The sequence below is a fragment of the Ailuropoda melanoleuca genome, unplaced genomic scaffold (genome assembly GCF_002007445.2).
Source record: "Ailuropoda melanoleuca isolate Jingjing unplaced genomic scaffold, ASM200744v2 unplaced-scaffold8884, whole genome shotgun sequence".
Taxonomy (NCBI): Eukaryota; Metazoa; Chordata; class Mammalia; order Carnivora; family Ursidae; genus Ailuropoda; species Ailuropoda melanoleuca.
In genome coordinates, this window is record NW_023254307.1 from 50,326 (window position 1) to 67,436 (window position 17,111).

The window sequence follows — 17,111 nt, forward strand, 5'->3', positions numbered from 1 at the left end:
CCTTGATATCTTACCACTCTTTTTTTCTTTAAAGATTTTATTTATTTATTTTGAGAGAGAGAGAGCATGAGCGAGAGGGAGGGGCACTGGGAAAGGGAGAAGCAGACTCCCCGCTGAGCTGGGAGCCTGAGGCTGGGCTTGATCCCAGGACCCCGGGATCATGACCGAGCCTAAGGCAGACACTTAACCGACTGAGCCACCCAGGCGCCCCGGCATCTTACCACTCTTAATATCTGATCAAATTCCTTATTCCCAGGTGCCTGGATGGTGCAGTTGGTTGAACGTTTGACTCTTGGTTTCTGCTCCGGTTGTGATCTCAGGGTGGTGAGAGCAAGCCCCACATCGGGCTCCACGCTCAATGCAAGACTGCTTAGAATTCTCTTTCCCTCTCCCTCTATCTTTACCCCCCAAATAAATAAATAAATCTTTTAAAAAAATTCCTTATCCCCCATTCTCAATATTTTATGACCCTGGCCTTCCTTCAGCAATATTCCTGTCCAAGTGATTCAGGCAGAATCCCTCCACCCTTAACACTGATATTTCCTCTTAATTTTCTGTCTAATGACCCCCGCCATCCTCTCTGGCTATAAATCTCCATTTGTCCTTGCTGTATTCAGAGTTGAGCCAGATCTCTCTCCCATGCCACAAAATCCCATTGTAGTAGCATCCCTTGAGTAAAATCTTCCCTACCGTCTTTATCATGTGTCACGAATAATTTTTTTCCTTAACAGTCAGGAAGGTGCTAATGGAGAACCATGACAAAAAGCATAACTCCTATACTGGACATTTCCTGGGTTTACCTGACAAATATTCTTCTCTTCGTCCTCTAAGGTAGCATCCTCCTCAGTTCCAGTTCTTAGTAGAACTGCCAACTGGCCCAGGGGTAGACAAGTGAGTCAGATGAGGCCAAAATGAAAATTCTGTTGAGAAATTGGAACTTGAGGATCAAACCAAGGATGAAAAAGGGTTGGTGCTCCATTATTCTGATGGCCCATTAATTCTTGCTTCTTTGGTTCCTGTGTCTATCATAGTCCCTGCCTTTCTGAAGAAAATGACCACTCACCTGAGTACACAATTCACAGAGTCCCACGTGGGCCAAGGTAGTGGAGCATGATAGATGTCTGTAAGTTTTTAAGTGATGCCTTTGTCCTTGTTGCCCATGGCCATTAAAGATGAAAGGTCTGGGTGGGAGCAGGAATATTGGAAAAAGTGAAGTTATAGCTACTTACTGATTTTGTGGTCGATGGAGAGAAAACGACGCCCACATACAGGGCCAGTGGGGTGAGTGGGTAGAGGGAACATCCTTGGCTCTAGGAGGTGTAGGGGAAGGAGAGATGTTCATAATCTTTGTCTTAGGAAATGCCCCTGAAGACTTCCTCACACAGGAAAATGCCCTAGTGTGACTGTCCTAAACTTTGGCAAGCTCCTTAAATGTAACTGACTGCTGGCTCCGATACTCCCTGCTAGACAGCTCTGATCATGATTTGATTGCTACATATTTTATTTTTTTAATTTTTAAAAAAAATTTAATTTAAATCCAATTAATTAACATATAATATTAGTTTCAGACATAGAGGTCAGTGATTCATCAGTTATATATAACACCCAGTGCTCATTACATCACATGCCCTCCTTAATGCCCAACACCCAGATGTGGTTCATACATACAATGGAATATTACTCAGTCATCAGAAAAGATGAATACCCACCATTTGCATCAACATGGATGGAACTGGAGGGTGTTATGCTGGGTGAAATAAGTCAATCAGAGAAAGACAAGTATCATATGGTTTCACTCATATGTGGACTATAAGGAATAGCACAGAGGATCAAAGGGACAGGGAGGGGGAAACATGAATAGGAAGAAATCAGAGAGGGAGAGAAAACATGAAACTCTTGACTCTGGGAAACAAACTGAGGGGTACAGAAAGGGAGGTGGGTGGGGAAATGTGGTAACTGGGTGATGGGCATTAAAGAGGGCACCTGTGGTGATGAGCACTGGGTATTATACTCAACTAATGAATTGTTGAACTAATGATGTACTATACCTTGACTAATTGAATTTAAATTTTAAAAATGTGAAAAGAAAATGGAAGGAAAGATGAGCCACGACAATGAATACCACAAAATACAAAGGATCGTAAGAGAGTAATATGAGCAAGTAGAGGCCAACACAATGAACAACCCAGAAGAAATGGATAAGTTCCTACCAACAACCTAGAAAGACTGAGTCATGAAGGAAAAATATCTGTAGAGACTGATCACTAGTAAAAAGATTGATCTGATAATCAAAAACCTCCCAAAAAACAAATGTTCAAGACCAGAGAGTTTCACTATGGAGTTCAACCAGACAACAGAAGAAGAATTAATACCAACCCTTCTCAAGCTCTTTAAAAAATAGGAGAGGGGGGCTTATGTCCAAAATAATTTCATGAAGCCAGCATTATGCTGCTACCAAAACAAGACAAGGACACTACAAGAAAAGGAAAGGCCAATATCCCTCATGAACATAGATGCAAAGATCCTCAACAAATTATCAGCAAACTGAACTTAACAATACATCAGGAGAATGAAAGAACATGATCAAGTGGGATCTATTCCAGGGATGCAAGGATGATTCCACATCTCCACATCAACCAATGGGATGCACAACCTTAACAAAATGAAAGATAACAATCATATGATTGCTGCAATAGAGGCAGAAAGAGCACTTGAAAAGATTCAATATGCATTTATGATAAAAACTCGAAACCATCTGGGTATAGAGGGAACATTCCTCAACACAGCAAAGGCCATATATGAAAAGCCCACAGCTGATATCATACTCAAGGGTGAAAAGCTGAAAACTTTTCCACTAAGATCCAGGACAAGACAAAGATGCCCATTTCATCACTTTCATTCAACATAGTATTGAAAGGCCTAGCCAAAACATTTAGACAAAAAAAAAAAAGGAAAGAAAGGAAAGTTATGAAATCCAAATAGAAAAACTCACTGTTTGCCAATAACATGATACTACATATAGAAATCCCTAAAGATTCCACCAAAAAAAAAACCTGTTAGAATAAACAAATTCAGTAAAGCTGTGGGATACACAGTCAATATACAAAGACTTGTTGTATTTCTCTTTTTTTGAAGATTTTATTTATTTATTTATTTATTTATTTATTTATTTATTTATTTATTTATCTATTTGACAGAGAAAGCACAAGCAGGTTGAGCAGCAGAGGGAGAGGGAGAAGCAGACTACTGCTGAGCAGGGAGCCCGATGCAGTTCTTGATCCCAGTACCCTGGGATCCTGACCTGAGCCAGAGGCAGATGCTTAAGTGACTGAGCCGCCCAGGCACCCCAACTTGTTGCATTTCTGTATACTGATGACAAACTTTCACAAAGAGAAATTAAGAGAGCAATTTTATTTACAATTGCATCATGAAAAAACTCTAGGAATAAAAGTAACCAAGAATGAGAAAGACCTGCTACACTGAACACATGGTGGAAAAGGAAGGAAAAACATGTGTATGTTGGTGTGTGTGTGGGGGGGGGAATGTATGGGTCAAAGAAATGGAAGAAGACACAAATAAATGGAAGCATAAACCATGTTCATTAACTGGAAGAGTTAATAATATTAACATGTCCATAGTACACAAAGCAATCTACAGATGTGATGAAATGCCTATCTGAATTCCAATGGCATTATTCAAAGAAATAGAAGACAGTCCTAAAATTTGTATGGAATCACAAAAGACCCCAAATACCCAAAGCAATTGGGACAAAGAAGAAGAAAGCTGGAGTCACCACACTCCCAGATTTCAGGCTAGATTACAAAAGGGTAGTCCTCCAAACAGTATGGTACTGACATAAAAACAGACACACAGGTCAATGGAATAGAATAAGAAGCTCAGAAACTGATAATCATAGCACTTTTGGCAAAGCTGATTCATTCGAGTCAGTACATTAGAGCTATATTGAAACTTAACTCTAATAGAATTATTGTTAACTCTGAATGGGAATAATATTTATGTCCTGTTTCAACAGCTGATTACAATAAATACATTTCTTTAAACATTTTGTTTTATATAAATACATATTATGAAATAAGGATGATTTGGAATCCACACTTTTAAGAAAAATTAAATTACTTTCATAAGCCTATCATGTAAAAGGGAATAGAGGTCTCAATCATCAAAACTGAGAACACCACAAAAGAAGACGATCAAACATAACCCGGCATCTGATGGAAGGCTGCGATCCTACCCAAGTAGCTCTGCCCAAATGTTAAACCTCTGGAGAGCTAGAGATTCAGCTACTTGTCTACAAACCACAGGTGTCAGAGAAATGTCCTCACAACAAGTATAAACACGTAAAGTCCACACTGCATATATTCCTACAAGAAAAAAGAAAAAGAAAAAAAAGAAACTCAGAAAATAACCCACAGAAATATGGTCTTAACTTATGACACAGGAGCAGAGAATATACAATGGGGAAAGGACTGTCTTTTCAGTGAATGGGACTGGGAAAACTGACACTAAAGGCAGAAGAATGTAACGGAATAACTTTCTTACACCACACACAAAATATTTCAGTGGATGAATGACTTGAACATAAGACCCAAATCCATATACTTCTGAGAAGAAAACACAGGTAGTAAGTTTCTTGACATTTGTTTTGCTGAAGAGTCTTTTAGATCAGACACCAAAAGCAAAGGCAACAAAAGCAAAAATAAACAAGTGGAACACCATCAAACTGAAATCTTCCACACGGCAAAAGAAACCACCAAAAACTTAAAAGGCAACTGACCCAATGAGAAAAAAATATCTGCAAATCGTATGTGTGAAAAGAGGCTAATATCCAAAATACACAAAACACTCATATAAAGCAAAACAACAACAACAACAAAACCTGTTTAAAAAATGGGGAGAATATGTGAATAGATACTTTCCAAAGATGGTATGCAGGTGGCCAACAGACAAAGAAAAAGTTGCTCAACATTCTAATCTTCATCAGGGAAACATAAGTCAAAACCACAATCAGCTATCACCTCACAACTGTTGGAAGAGCAATCGTCCCAGAGACAGACACCAGGTGTGGTCAGGGGTGTGCAGACCAGGGGACCCTGTGCACCGTTGGTGGGAATGGAAATTGGTGCAGCCACTGTAACGAACGGTATGGAGTTTCCTGAAAAAATAAATACAACTACCACACGACCCAGTAATGGCTCTACTGAGTATTGATTTGGAGAACACAAAACACTCCCTCAAAAAGAAAGATGCACTTCCATGTTCACTGCAGCATTATTCCCAATAAACAGACACAGAAACATAGACTTTGGGAGCCTTATGCCGAGTAACTCAGACACAGAAAGACAATTACCAGATGCTCTGATATACATTCCACAAGGAAAAAAAATACTGAACACATAGACACTGAGAACAGATTGGTGGTTGTCAGATTTGGGGATGGGGTGGTAGAAACGGATGAAGGTGGTCAAAGGTGCAATGGTGGAGTGATAAAATCTGTAAGTCAGGGAATGTTCTGTGCAGCACACAGATTCAAGCTAACCCTGAAGGATGGGGTACAGGAGTCTGCTCTATTTGAAAGTACAGTGTTCCTAGGAAACCTTTCACAGCAGAAATGGTGTAAACCAAAGAAGGAATTACTATTAACTTATACAGAAAAATTACTGAGCATGCTCAGACTCCAAAAATTACTTCTCTTTGGCTTTAGGCCTCAGGGCACAACCTCCTAATGGATGCCCAAAATAAATGGAGATGCTCACAGACATAATTCAAAGTGCTGGTGGCTGGATGCAGAGAGCGGTTTCCAGGAAGGAGCTGGTTAGGGTGCACGCCACCTCTGTACTGTTTCCCTGCAAAACAGATGCTGAATGAGACGTTCACTTTTTGACTTTTTTCATGAGAGGGAAATCCTCTTCAGGTTTCTTCCTATTACTGAAGCCAGGTAATAAGGTAGATCTTTCCAAAAATTCAAGTGTCTTACCATGAACTTTTCAAAAGTGGGGATACTTATACTTGAAAGTTGCTGAGGGAGTAGATGTGAAATGTTCTCCTGGACACAAACATCAATGGAGGTACTGTGAAGGGCACCTTGCTCATCATGTGAAGCACTGACTAAACCCTACCCCCAGAAACCACCTCCTTCCCCTCGCTCAGGACAACCCACAGCAGCTGGGAGTTATCCCAATTCCTCCTTTCTCCCATTCCCAATATCTAACCCATTGGCAAAGCCTGTGAGCTCCATCTTTAATACCTACCCAGAATCAGACTAACCACTCCATCCAAAGCCAAGTGTCTAGTCCACACTGGAGCCCGTGTCTTGCCTGAGTTCCTGGAAAAGTTTCATAATTGACCTCCCTTGCCAATCCTCAACCCTGTGTCATCTGTTCTCCAAACTGTAGCCAGGATGGCCCAGTGAAACAGGGTCCCATGGGGTCACAGCCCTGCAATGCCTTTCTGTCACACTCTGGCACCTCCCTGAGGTCATGTCCCAAGCTGTCTCCTGTGGCCACCGGCCCTTCTTGCTGATCCTGGACATACTGGGTATGCTCCTGCCCTGGGGTGTTTGCCCATGCCTTCCCTTCCATTTAGAATGCACTTGATATGATATCACACACTTTCTTTCAATCTTAAGTATCACCTTCCTAGCAAAGTCCCACCTGGCCCCCATGTGAAGAGCAAGCATCACCCTACATCCCTTTCAGCATCACAGCCCTGTCTCTTGTACATTTCCATAGAAGTTATCACAGTCACCAGTCCACCTTGGCAGAAGAGAACCGGAGGCCTCCACTGATGGTTTCACCACTGACTCTCTCCAGTTTCCTGGTCCAAAGCCCCAGGGGAAAAGGTGCCCCAGGGCTCTTGCACAGCCAGCATGCCTGGGACAAGGGGGTCCACCTACTGCACCCTGAACACCATCAGGAAAATGAGCCATATGAGGAGTCCACCTGCACATGAAACCTGAAACCAGACACCTTCCTCGATGACAGGTGAGCACACACATTGCCTCCCCTTGCCGGAGGTGCCCATCTGAGAAAGCTGAACAGAGACGCATTCCTGGGCCCAAAGCTCCCTCTGGCCAAGGTTCTGGGAAACAGACCTCTCTCCTCCCTACACCAACCACCTGTGATTGATGTCCAGAATCCTCCTGTGGTCAGGCAGAGCAGGGCACTGTCCCTCTTTCCTGTGACATCCTCACAAACCAGGCTTTGCTGCACAGTTTTCAGGAAGGAGTCTGCAGCAGCGTCAACAGGCCACCCAGACTTGTCCTCAGTCTTGCACGACAGGCCCCATGAAGACTAGACCTTCATGGAGACTGGCATCCTGTGTGGCCTCAGAACCTAACAGCAGGAGTGGAGATTTCAGTTCCAAATGAAAAGTGACCTCTTCCACACAGCATAGGACCATGGAGAGAGGATTCTTTGGGGGGGGTGTGGCTGTGGAGGAAGTGCTCCTGTTGGCTGAATTCAGAGACACCAGGCAGAGAACATCTCTGTGCATCCTTCGAGGAAGCAGGCGGCACACAGGACAAGAATCGATACTGTGGCCTGGGGGCTGCTTCCCACCAACCACCCTGCTGAGCTGAGGGCTCGAGAACCAAACAGGAAGCAACTGTCTTATCACATCTGCAGCTGTAGGACTGGCCAGGGAGTGGAGTCTAGACCCTGTCCCCATCCCTCTCCTTGGAGCAAGCTGGCCTGCCCATCAAGAGTGACAGTCCATGACCATGGCCTCACAACCTCCCAGCTATCTTATCTGACTACCCTGGCCAGGCTCAAACCTGCTCACATGATAATTAAGAAGACCCAGTGACTTCTTTCCACTCCAGCTCAGTCCTTCTCACAGAGAAGCAAACTCCAGCCTCACAAATGTGCTCATTAGCTCTGGAATTCCTTGGGTTGTGTCTACACAGGGGTCCCATGCAGACCATTCTGCAAATGCCCTAGGGTTGCAAGCCACTTTCAAGCTGCCCTTAGAAAGGCAGAGACTGGCCCGATTAGGCAGACCAGCCAAGTGACTCGATATGCTGCAAACTCGGACAACATCCTCCCTGAACACCAATGGTTCTGAGTCCAAGCTTCCAACCTTCGCTCATTGGGCACTGAGCACCATGTCAGCATGAACACTGCTTTTTCAATTCACTGGCCTCCCAATCAGAAACCAAGCTCCAATCACCACTCTATTTTCCCTTCAGAGAAAGAAGTCAAATGATGAAATAAAACACTCCCTGTGCACAGCACACTTGATCTTTCTCATTCGGGCAGCCCTACAAGACCCACACCAATGAGAGATACCACAAGTTCAATCATTATATATATATATATTTTTTTTTGACCTTGTGGTTTTCCTTTTGATATTTGTATCTCGAAGTCAATGTCTATATTGCTTTCTTAAAATAGCAATAGTAATAATGATGTGGTCACATAAGGGTCTGGATCTCCATAGCCAGGCAACATGGCTCTGGTACAGATAAGGAGGAAGACACAACCTGAGCCCATGAAGCAAACCCCACACCCTCAGGGATCCTGACACGCCTCACGGGTGATGAGTTCCTCTGCTATATGGAGTTGTCCGAGTGTAAAGGATACAGGCATACTCCTGCATTCATTCCATTTTCTTCAACAATTCCCCAGTTCAAGTCACAGGACACTCACAGGGTCAGGTTTAAGAGCCCAGGGTGGGCCACTAGGTAAGCAGCCCCTGTGGGGAAGACTAACAGGGGGCTCCATTTCCTTTGGGAGCACAATGAGCCACTCCCTGAGCTCCTAAGGAACCTATGCTACTTCTCCACTTGTCCTTCTCACAAAGTGCACTGCACCCTGTTACAGATCTGAGGCTGTGTTTTACTTTAAAAATAATTTCTAGGGGCACTGGGTGCCTAAGTCAGTTAAGCCTACCTTTGGCTCAGCTCATGATCCCAGGATCCTGGGATCGAGCCCCACATTGGGCTCCCTGCTCAGCTGAGAGCCTGCTTCTCCCTCTCCCTCCATCTTTCTTGCTCTCTCTCACTTGCTCGCTCTCTCTCAAATAAATAAAATCTTTAAAAAATAATAATTTCAAAATGTGGTTCACAGAAGAGAAAAACAGGAACACCCACAAAGGATACTTTTAATATTTCAGAAGATTGTTTTCCCATTGTTTAATCAAAACAGGAAGTAAAAACACACAGATAGCCCCTTCCACTAGCAGGACCGAGTCACTTCACAGATTGAAAGAAGAGCAGGCTACAAAAGAGTAACAGTTGCTCTGATGACCCGTCATCACCATCATCTAAGTTTTCAAACTTCACACAGATGCATAGAAAGAAGCACCAACAAATGTCTCAGCCTGGCAACTCTGAGAAGTCTGAATTGTAGTGACAGGGACAGACGATGAGGTTGTGTGTGTTGGGTAAGGCTGGTGACACAGAAGAGGGTGCTCTGCCAGCTCTCCACCTGTGCCTCTGTTTGTGCTCTAAGGTTGAGTCCGTTTCCTCATGTACCTCTCTCTTCCACCCTCCCCCACTACATTCATCTGTTTTCTTTCTTAAATTCCTTAAGAGTGAAGTCATACGGTATTTGTCTTTCCTTACTGATTTTGCTTAGCTTAATACACTCTAGATCCATCCACATCCTTGCAAATAGTAAGACTTCATTCTTTTTGAAGCTGTGACATTGTCCATTGTATATATACTTCCCACATCTTCTTTATCCATTCATCAGTGCATGGATGTTGGAACTCTCCATAGTAGCTATTGTTGATAATGCTGCTGTAAACATCATGATGCTTGTTCCCCTTTGAATCTGCGTTTGGTATCCTTTGGGTAAATACCTAGGAGTGCAATTGCTGGATCACACGGTTGTTTAATTTTTAGCTTTTGGAGGAACCTCCATACTATTTTCCAGAGTTGCTGCACCAGCCTGCATTCCCACCAATAGCGTGGGAAGGTTCTGCTTTACGCAGAACATTACCTGCCAGCAATTTCATAAGGAGGAAATGGAAACTCGGTGGGATAACCTGACTCACCCAGTGTCAGGCAAGCAGTTCCAGAACTCAGCCCAGGGCTCCTGACGCCAAGCCCCTTGAAGCCACCAGCATGCCTCTCTGCAAGAGAACTCCCAAAGACTCTCCTTCTGACTCCGCCACAAAAGAAAAATAGAATATGGCACGTCAAAATATCTAGAGGATAGTGCACCCCACAGCCGGTGTCCCAGCCCTCACTTCCAGGGCCAGCACGTCTCTGTTCTTCGAGTTTCTAACACCGCCAGCCGCCCCTGGTTCCCGCGCGCTCCCGAGCTCTCTGTTTCAGTGTGGTTTGCGCTCACTAAGGAGGACATGTATTTCATGGTGCACTGGGTGTTGTACACAAGTAATGAATCATGGAACTTTACATCAAAAACTAGGGATGTACTGTATGGTGACATAATATAATAAAAATATTATTAAAAAAAATCTAGAGGATACATTTAGTAAAACTAGAAAGTTAAGCTCAACTTTTAAACGGTAAAAGGCTACTTTGAATAATTTTGAATTTTCCCTCTGCCCTAATTGTACCTCTTTGGAGGAAAAGACTTATCAATGATGAAACATCGCCTTGGACAAATGACAAGACATCATCAAATTCTGTCTCTGATGACAAAAAGCCACCTAACTCTAGATGCTGGCCACTCAACCATACCCTAGGCCCAATTGAATAAACACTGTTAGATGAAGGATGAATTATATGTTAAAAACACACACAGAGTATCTCATCTTCCCTTTCTAATAAAAGGGATTTCCTAGGAAACCAGATGTGCAAAATACATTTGAAAGCAATAAATTAACAGAGAAAATGTGATCTCCTGCAATGTTCTACCTGCAGGGAAATTAAGTAACTCTTGCACCAAATCCAGAATGCTGACAGCTACTTAAGTCTGACTTTATGGCTGAAGTAGAGAAAAGAGAAAATCCCAGGAGGTTTTGGGTTAGTGAGAGGTTTTATCTCCAGTCCTGACATTGATATGACATTATGCCAAATGTACCTGCCACTTACTCTGAACGCTGATGTTCTGTGACAAGCTGCATCACTGACTCAGATGTTTATGTTCAAAACATCGGTTCTTGTGGAACCAGAGCAGGGAAGTGTTGTCAGGTGCAGATAAGAAGGCACCTCTGACCTATAGCCTGCACACCTGCTTCAGTTTCTGGGAGAAAGGGAAACATACTTTTTTCTTAAGTAGGAATTATCTTCATTCTAAAGTAGACCAATGACATCGCCTTTTCGCAAAAGTGAAATTACTCTTCCAAATAAACGCTCAACTCATCTGTTCCAAATGCAACTTGAGTGGGGTCAGGTTTACTCCAGCCTCTAGGCCCCTACCTGAAGGACATTCCAGCATGATTCTACAGTCCATTAGCACCAACCCTGGAGACATGAGGCACAATTCTGAGTTGGCGGACGGCTCTGTTGGTTGTTACCACCACACTTGTGCCTGGGGGAACAGAGACTACAGCTCAGCACTACCTCCTGTGGAAACAAGCTGCACTCGCACGTCTTCCAGCATCTCTCACACCCCAGGGCACCACTGCCTCCAGTGGCGGCAGGCTATGCTGTCATGGCTTCCTGTTCTTCTGTGCAGTGCAGCTCACCACTGCCTCCAGTGGCAGCAAGCTGCACTGGCACGTCTTCCAGCTCTCACACTGCAGCATCTCTCACACTGCAGCTAAACACTGCCTCCGGTTGCGGCAAGCTGCACTGTCTTGGCTTCCTATTTTACGGCTCCCTGGAGCGCACCACTGTCTCCAGTGGCAGCAAGCTGCACTGCTATGGCTTCCTGTTCTGTGGAGGACTGCAAGCTCACCATTGCCTGAGGTGGCAACAATTGCACGGCCACATCTCCCAGCGTCTCTCCCACTGCAGGTCACCACGCCTCCAGTGGTGGCAACTGCACTGTCATGCCATCCTGCGTCTTTCCAACTGGAGCGCAATCTCATGAGAACTCAATACAAATCTTTTGAGATCTCTTCCAAATCTTGCCAGATGACTGTCCAAATCTCATGAGCACTCAGTCCAAATGTCATGAGAACTCAGTCCAAATCTCATATGATCTGTTTCAAATCTCACCAATATCTGTCCAAATCTTGAGAGAACTCAACCAAATAATGTGAGATCTCATCCAAATCTCCTGAGATCTCTCATACAACTGGTATGATTTATAGCCAAATCTCATGAGATCTCAGTCCATATATCATGAGAACTCAGTCCAAGTCTTGTGGGATCTCATTCAAAACTCGCCAGAACTCAGACCAAATCTCGGGAGATTTTGCACACATCTGGTGGGATTTCTAGCCAAATCCCATGAGATCACAGTCCAAATCTGAGATCTCATCCACATCTCACCAGATCTCAGTTCAAATCTTGAGACATTGCAGTATATTTTTGTGAGATTTCTAAATAAATCTCATGAGATCTTAGACCAAATCTCATGAGATATCATCCAAATCTCTCCAGATCTCTGTCCAAATCTCATGAGAACTCAGGTCCAATCTTAGGAGATCTCATCCAAATCTCAATAGACCTCACCCAAATCTTGTGAGATCTCACAAAAGTTTCCCTAGATTTCTACTCAAATCTTGTGCGATCTTAGCCCAAACCTCGTGAGATCTTAACCAAAGCTCTCCAGACCTAAGTCCAAATCTCGTGAGAAATCAGAATATCTCATGAGATATCTAGCTAAACCTCTTGAGATCGCAGTTAAAATCTCCTAAGAACTCCTATAAATCTCACCAGATCTCAGTCCAAATCTCATGAGAACTCAGTTCGTATCTCGTGAGAACTCTGTCCAAACCTTGTGATAACTCAGGCCAAATCTCGCGAGATCTCAGCGTATCTTGAAAGTTTTCTACCCAAATCTCACAAGATCTCAGTGCAAATCTCCTGAGATTTCACCCAAATCTCGCCAGATCTCAGTCCAAATCTCGTGAGAGCTCACGTACATCTCACAAGATTAATAACCAAATCTCATGAGATCTCAGTCCATATATTGTGAGAACCTAGTCCAAATCTCATGACATCTTCCAAATCTCACCAAATTTCAGTCCAAATCTTGTAAGATCTCTGCATATCTCGTGGGATTTCTAGCCAAATTCCAGGAGATCACAGTCCAAATCTCATAAGATCTCATCCAAATCTTACCACATCTCAGTTCACATCTCAGGATAACTCAGTCCAAATCTCATGAGAACTCAGTCCAAATCTTATATGATCTCTTTCATATCTCACCAATCTCTGTCCAAATCTCAAGAGAACTCATCCAAATCTCATGAGAGCTCAGTCCGAATCTCATGAGATCTCACATACATCTCGCATGATTTCTACCCAAATCTCGTGAGATTTTAGAATAAACCTTGTGAGATCTCATCCAAGTCTTGCCAGATCTCACATCTTCTTTCATGGAGTTAGAATTGTTTTCAAACATATGAGTGGAAGTATAAGGAAACTGCTTATAGACTTGACTCCTTCAAACAACACTGTGTGGGAAGCATCTTTCAACAGACATCAGGGTTCGTGCAGATAGAAGTATTTTCACATGTATCTGTGGAAGCCTAAGGAAAGTGCAAAATACTCGACTCAATGAAACAGCACAGTGTAGAAAGCATCTTGCAAATGATATCTTCTTTCATGAAGATAATAGCATTTTCAAATATATGGGTTGACACATAAGGAAAGTGCCATATACTTGTATAGTATATATGTATATACTACAACAAGTATATTCTACAACATGATGTAGAAAGCATCTTTCAACTAACATCTTCTTTCATGAATGCTTCCAAATTTATGTGTGGAAACAGAAGGAAAGTGCTGTGTACTTACGTCAATGAAACAGCACCCTACGTACTATACCTTGGCTAATTGAATTTAAGTTTAAAAAAAAAGGAAAGAGAAAGAGCACCCTGTCAAAAGCAACTTTCAATGAACATCCTCCTTCATGAAGATGGAAGCATTTTTCAGTATATCTGTGGAAACAGAGAGAATATGCCATTATTTCCCTTGTCCAAACATCACTGGGTAGAAAAGCATCTTACAACTAACACTTATCATGAAGATAGTAGTCTTATCAAATGTATGTGTGGTAGTGTAGCTAATGTGCCTTATACCTAACTCATTGAAACAACACTATGTAGACAGCATCTTTCAAATAACATCTTTGTGCACAAAGGTTTAAGCCTATTCTAGCTCACAGCAGAAAGGGGTGGCTAGCTTTGGAAAACAGTGTGGCAGTCCTTCAAAAAGTTAAAAATAGAGCTATCCTATGATCCAGCAATTGCACTACTGGGTATTTACCCCAAAGATACAGACGTAGTGAAGAGAAGGGCCATATACACCCCAATGTTCATAGCAGCATTGTCCACAATAGCTAAATTGTGGAAGGAGCCGAGATGCCCTTCAACAGATGACTGCATTAAGAAGATGTGGTCCATATACACAATGGAATATTACTCAGCCATCAGAAAGAATGATTACCCAGCATTTGCAGCAACATGGACGGGCCTGGAAGAGATTATGCTAAGTGAAATAAGTCAAGCAGAGAAAGACAATTATCATATGGCTTCACTCATTTATGGAACATAAGAAATGGCAGGGAGATTGGTAGGAGAAGGAAGGGAAGAATGAAGGGGGGATAAACAGAAGGGGGAATGAACCACAAGAGACTATGGACTCTGGGAAACAAACTGAGGGCTTCAGGGGGGCATGGGGGATTGGGATAGGCTGGTGATGGGTATTAAGGAGGGCACGGATTTCATGGAGCCCTGGGTGTTCTATGCAAACAATGAATCATGGAACACTACATCAAAAACTAATGATGTACTGTATGGTGGCTAACATAACATAATAAAAAATTAGAAAAAAAAAGAAAGGGGTGGCCAGGTTATCTGCAATCTTCCCAAGTCTCTGCATTCTGCTTAGTTCACCCCAGAGAAGTGGTCAAGTGGTAAGCACACAGAACTGTGAGTCCACTGTGGCTCACACTGAAAAGTGAAGAAGTTTCCTGCCCTCTAAGCACCCCTGCTTGACCTTACTGCTGAGCTCTGCTCAGTGACTCCCAGGCCGGCCTTTTGTCTTGGGTGAGGCTAAATACACACTTCCAGATGCCCTCCAGGAAGGGCAGCAATCTCTCCCTGAGTGACCCAAAGGATCTCCTCACCTCAGCTTATTGTGTGGTCACAACCCGCTGCAGCCTTTCCAACTTGCTCCCTCTTCCTGACTTTGTTCTGTCAACCAGGCTTCCTCCCTGTCTGGGCTGCATGGCTTCCCAATCCCCCAACTCAAGGCTCTGAACCTCACCTCTGCCTCCAACTCTGCATATTATTTCCTTCCCTCCCTCCAACTATGCAGATTGTTTCCTTACTCCTCCAGGCCTCTTCCTAGTTGTTCAAAAGAGTTGAATGTTGATCTAGTTGTATTCGAAGGACATTGCAAGTTCTGGACACCCCTACTACTCTGCCATCTTGGAAATGTAACATACACAAAATCTTGTGCCTTAATGAAATAAAGATGTTACTTTAGGGACACTTTAAACAAATTGTGGTTTCAAGGAGTTTCCCTACTATGTATACAAGTGAGTTTAAAAACACTTACATCTTAGTGAAAAAGGCACATTACTTGATGGACGATTTAAGTAGTGTAGTTTCAAGTAGATAATCACATGCCTTTTCCTAATGCTTCCACACATAATTAAAAAAAGAAACCCTATATATTCATGAAAGGAAGATGTTCCTTGATGAGTGGTTTAAACACTGTTTTTATGAGGAGTTCAACAAAAGGTTTTTAGTACTATTAGCCACATAAGATTAAAATGCTTATATTCTAAGGAAAAGAAGATGTTGCTTGGAGTATGGATAAAAAACAGAGTAGTGCTGAGAATGTATGCACAATGCCATTTCATTGTGTTAAAACTACAGGTGTGAGGGGCGCCTGGGTGGCACAGCGGTTAAGCGTCTGCCTTCGGCTCAGGGCGTGATCCCGGCGTTATGGGATCGAGCCCCACGTCAGGCTCCTCTGCTGTGAGCCTGCTTCTTCCTCTCCCACTCCCCCTGCTTGTGTTCCCTCTCTCGCTGGCTGTCTCTATCTCTGTCGAATAAATAAACAAAATCTTTAAAAAAAAAAAAACTACAGGTGTGAAAACACTTCTTAACTTTGTGAAACTCTGATGTTTCTTGAAGAGGTTTCAAAGACATCGTAGTTTCAAGGAATGAAGTACAAGGCCAATTTCTAGGGCTTACACACATAAGTTTATGAACATATATGCGAAAAAGAAAATTGTTACCTAACTGATGCTTTAAGCACAGAGTAGTTTCAAGAAGCTACGCACATTTTTTTGTTGTTGTTGTTTTTAATGTGTCTTCACATAAGGTTCAAATGAAAAGAAGATGTGAACTCAAGGACACTTTAAGCAAGGGCGCATGGGTGGCTCAGTCATTAAGTGTCTGCCTTCAGCTCAGGGCGTGATCCCAGAGTCCTGGGATCAAGCCCCACATCGGGCTATCTGCTCCACTGGGAGCCTGCTTCTTTCCTCTCCCACTCCCCCTGCTTGTGTTCCCTCTCTCGCTGGCTGTCTCTCTCTCTGTCAAATAAATAAATAAAATACATTTTTTTAAAAAAGGACACTTTAAGCAGAGTGTAGTTTCAAGGAGGTAAACACATGGATTTTTCCTAGTTGTTCTACACACGATATCACTTATATCACATTTCAACACTCATATCTTAATGAAGGGAATATGTTACTTGACATATTTAAAGCAGAGTGCAGCTTCAACTAGATGCAAAGTCTAGGACTTCCAGGACTATGTTAAATAATATGCAAAGGAATGAAACTGGACTCTTTCTTACACCATACACAAAAAATGAACTGCAAATAGATGAATGACCTAAATGTGAGACAGAGATCCATCAAAATCCTAGAGGAGAACAGAGGCAGCAACTTCTTTGAGGCCACAGCAACCTCTTCCTAGACACAGCTCCAAGGCAAGGGAAACAAAAGCAGAAATGATCTACTGGGACTTCATCAGGATATGAAGCATTGGCACAGCAAAGGAAATAGTCAACCAAACTAAAGGGCAACATATGGAATGGAAGG